Below are 5,094 nucleotides of genomic sequence, written 5' to 3'. Positions count from 1 at the left end.
GAGTATCTGGAAAGCGAGGATATTCAACGAATGGATTGGCCAGCCAAATCCCGTGACCTGAATCTTATTGAACATGCTTGGGATGCTCTTGGGAGAGCTATTGAAATGCGCCAACCTCCCCCTAGAACCATTCTGGAGTTAAAAATTGCTCTGGTGGAAGAATGGGAGAGTCTTCCACAAGTCCTCCTTAACTCCATTATTAACAGCATGCATACTCGTTGTGCATGCATACTCGTTGTGCAGGGGTGACCATACACCATACTAGAGGCAACACACACTGTACAAGCCTCACTTTTATTGTCATCTCTTATCCTTAAGTTCAGACTACATTGGATTTATTGGCAATAGGTCTTGCCAGTGAATGGCACTTTCATTTTTGTTTTGCATACTTTATTATCAGGGAATAAGCTATATCCATACCAAATTTCATTTATTTATATTCAGTATTTTTTTAGATATTTGATAAAATGTCTTCCATCTCTTAATTTTGTCCACTAGTGTATATTTAACAGCATGAATTACCAGTGTCTTTTTTAGCGTTAAAGGTAGAATCTTTCAAACACGGCTCACTTCCAAACAATAATTTTTCAAATTTGCACGTATTCGCAGTTATTTAGGTCTGAGATAAGCAATTATTCATAATTGAAATTTCTTTAATTTACAAAATCAATTATTTTAAATTTTTAAATATGAGAGAGAAGAAAAATCTTCTTCAAACTTTTTTTTTTATTTTATATTTTAGTAAAATATAATTCCAATAATCTAACAAATTTTCTTATTAACTATTAGACTGTTTTTATAATTAAAAAATACCAAAATACATTTACTTATAATTAGAGGGTAAGAATAAAATATACATTAAAGGGAAACCGGTCTCTCATCTGCTTCAAAGGGTTAAAAAAACATGCAATAATATGGAATAAAATTAAATTATGTAATTTTAAGGAATAATATGGAGAGTAAATAAAACTGTCCCAAATAATAAATCTGTCCGAGTGACCCAAAATCAATTAAAAAAAAACTATGAAAAAAGAATAGTAACTATTTAGTAACTCCGTCTTACTGATAACGCTGCTGACAGGGAAAACTATACATTACAAAACCTTGTTTTCTGGTTCATAGACTATAAGACTGAAATATTTATATAAGTTTTATTAATTTTTTCTTCAAACTCCACAATTATTTTGCATATGTGGTGGTAGTTTTTAGCTTTATCTGTTAACAAATTTTGTAGCTAAGTTTGAATTTAAATAATATTACTACTTACAATTTTTCATTTTTAAAAGCAAAAAGAGAATATTGAAAAAATTCCAGGAAGAAAAAGGTAACAGCCATTCACTTATATGATGTTGAAATTTAAATATTTACTACTTATAATTTTCGTAAAACATATTTACCATATAAAAAATAAGAGGCAGAAACAATGCAAAGTAATAGGGACACTGGTTAGCATTTCTTTTGTCTTCAAAATTGATTTAATAATGACAACTCTTTATTATTTAGTATAAGACAAATAAAATTTCTTAACAATAACTTAATAAAAGTTATTAGATAAAGGTTTATAAGATTCTAAGGTTCTATGTTTTCAATATGACGGTAAATAATTAAATAATCGATTAGTAATTCTTCTCAAACTTATCTGCAAATATGTAGCGTAATTATATAATTAAAGTGTAAAATTTATATGAATCTATAAATATGTAGAAAAAAAAATCAAAAAATTTTAAAAAAATCTTTAATCTATATCTGATAAAATCCTTAATTTATTTTTTAAAAATTACTTATAACTATTATATTTTTCGTGTGTCTTTATATAAAACTATTTTTAATTGAACATGTTTCGATTAAAGTTGGAACATTGAGAATTACACAACAGAAGAAGGTTTTAATACAAATTTAATGCTTGTGAATTTTTCAAAAGTGGCCCTTAAGAATACATTTTTAAACATTTTAAGGCATTAAGGGTCTATCACTTTATATAGCTCCCATAAGTAATTTTCTACTATATTTTTTTTAATTAAAGTATATATTACATCATATTTAAATGGGATATTGAAGACGTACATTTTTCACTACTTTCCGCTTCGATCCCACCTTTTATGGGCAGATATTTTTTGCAATTTAAAAATTAGTGCGTTGTGCGGACGATAGATGGCAGCATTACGATTAATTTAGGAGGATCTAAGAGGTGAGCTATCAAATTTGGAGGCAGTTCAATCCTATCGGCAAAAAAGGATGAGCCCCTCTGATTACTTTCATTTGTCACCAAGAAAGATGTCAATAAAATTAAATTTTATCAAATAAAGATAATATTTTTGCTTTGCTAGTATTATATGCATCCGTTTTTTATTTTGGATATTATACCACAAAATGTGCGTTTATGAAAATAAAAAGATCTTAATATGTATATTTGAGACAAGAGACACAGCTTAAAAAGTATATTTGAGTAAATGGACATAGTTCAAAATGCGTATTTAAGAAAATGATCACAGCACATAATGAAGGAATGGACATAACTTTTAATGCGTATTTAAGGAAATGGACATGGCTCAAGGTTAAAAAAATCAACAAGACAGATTCTAAACATAAGTTTTCACAACTGAACCAACCAGGGAATTAGCTTATTTTTTTCATAATCATTAAGAACAAAGTATTTAAAGTAAACGATAATTATCGAAAGCAAATAAATCCACTCTAAAAGGATATTTAAAAACAAAATTTCTTCAAACATATAATATTTTATAACTTTTATACTTTTTTCCCTGTAAACTGCTACCCTGTAAAATGAACTATAGACCTTTAAAGACAGTAAAGCTAAAAAACTAAATTTTTAAAAAAATGTTATATGATTTATATAAATGGATGACATAACATAACGAATTTATATTCATTAGTTAAACCGACAAAAATAAATAAAAGAAAAAAACATTATCTGTAAGAGTAGTTTGAAAATCGAATCAAACCCTATGTCCATTTTTAAAAATACGCATTTTTAACCAAACCACGTTTCTTCTCTGAAATGCGCTGTTTAAGCTACGTCCATTTTCTTAAATACACAATTTGAACAGTGTCCATTTTCTTCATTATGCACGTTGAGCTAAGTTCATTCTCATAAATACGCCTTTTGAGTTTGTTTCATTTTCTTCAATACGCATTTCGAGCTCTGCACAAAGTAAGAATCTCATCGACAATTTACTAATAAATGTATTTATATATACTTATATTTAGTAAAGAAATGTGGATTGTATATTAATTATGTAAACATTGCAGAAAAAACTAAACATCCGAAATAACTTTTGAACTGATGATCAGATTTTCTCTAATTAGGATTCAATCTTAATAGTTAGAGAGATTTATCTAAGACATGCTAATTTAATAGTAGAGACGATGTTTTGAGCTATGTAATCAGGTACAAAAAAGGGACTTTCTCTGAATTTACACGCCTCTTTTTTTTTTTTTTTTTTTTTTTTTTTTTTTTTTTTTTTTTTTTTTTTTTTTTTTTTNTTTTTTTTTTTCTTTTTTCTTTTTTTGACTGATTTGGATTCTTAACCCTCAAAATAGGGTAACCACTATCTGAGAAACGTAGTCCAATATTTTGGTCAGGAAAGCGTCGTAAGTTAATTTTACTTTGTAAGTTAATTACGCCATATATCGAGAATTTTTTTTAACGAATCGAAAAATTTTTAAACACAATTATGAAATTCCTTTATCCAAAGATATTTTCGCGAGAAAAAAAAATTTGAATAAGCATTTATTATTTTCTTTTATTTAATTGTAGTCGAAAAATTTTAAAATTGTGAGGCATATGAATTTTACATAATTTCAAAGAATGTAATTTTATATAACAACATACAAAATTTCAGCAAAATCAGTAGAATCGTTTTAACGGATTATGGGTCAGAGAACCCTTGCCCCTTTTGTGGTTTTCCTCTCCATGTAACGCAAATACGAGTTAGTTCCATCAAAAAGTGTTCATCAAAGTTCTCTTGTCTCCTAGATTGGGTTCAAAATTACAATGCTTCGGAGTTAAACATTGATAGTCGTACACCCAGAGTGTGATCGGCTGCGCAACGACGGTTATAAAATAAAATAAAACCTGTTTCAGTGAGCCGCGGTGCCTCAGGGGATAAAGCGTTCCCCTCCCAATCAGGTGACACAGGTTTGAATCCCAACAGTGGGTTGGTTGGTACTGATTTCGCTCCTGACTCGCTCAGACCACAATGCTGATATAAAATATTCTCAGTGATAGACGGATCATGGGTTAGAGTCCCCTTGCCTTCAGGTTAACCGTGGGAGGTTTCGTAGTTTTGCTCTCCATGTAACACAAATGCAGATTAGTTCCATCAAAAAAAGTACTTCACAAGAGCTAGTTTGTCCCAATATTTGATCCAGGAGTTCAATTCTTCTCCGAGTTGGGTTCAAAATTACAAGGCTGAGTTAAATATTGATAGTTATAAACTGTAAATTTTGTCGGCTGCGCAATGCCGGTTATCAAATAAAATATGTTTCAGCCACTATTCAATTTTGATTGGAGCAATGTATACATATCATTGCCAGAACCCTATCCAAGGTCCATTCGAGCAATCCCAATTTCGGCCCCTGGACGTACGCTCTTGCATTAACTTTGTGGAGGCAATTTCCATAAGGGACATGATGAAATTGTTGTTGAAGTATATTTATAGCATAAGGGACATGATGAAATTGTTGCTGAAGTATATTTATTACATAAGGGACATGATGAAATTTTGTTGCTGAAGTATATTTATAAGAAAATCAGTTCATAGTTAAGGAATAATATAAGTACCATAAACCATTACATTCGGTGCAAATGCACTTCCATCTTAGAACAGTGTAAATTGAATCATTTTTCAGTCTTTTAAGTGGAACTAATATATAGTACATTCAAAATTAAATAGTAAGAAAATACGCTTTAATTTAGCACCATATTAAATTTTCAGTGAATATGAGCACAATTAGAGTTTAATGCGCTCCCAAATTTCTAACAGTGTATTGAAATTTTTAAGTGTATTGAAACCTACCATTTATACATCAGATGTAAGGCTTTTTCAATAGAAGGTGGAATAAAACCAAGAC

Source organism: Parasteatoda tepidariorum, chromosome 1 (assembly GCF_043381705.1).
Source record: "Parasteatoda tepidariorum isolate YZ-2023 chromosome 1, CAS_Ptep_4.0, whole genome shotgun sequence".
Taxonomy (NCBI): domain Eukaryota; kingdom Metazoa; phylum Arthropoda; class Arachnida; order Araneae; family Theridiidae; genus Parasteatoda; species Parasteatoda tepidariorum.
The sequence above is the reverse complement of the archived record's forward strand: the minus strand, read 5'-3'. Positions refer to the sequence as shown.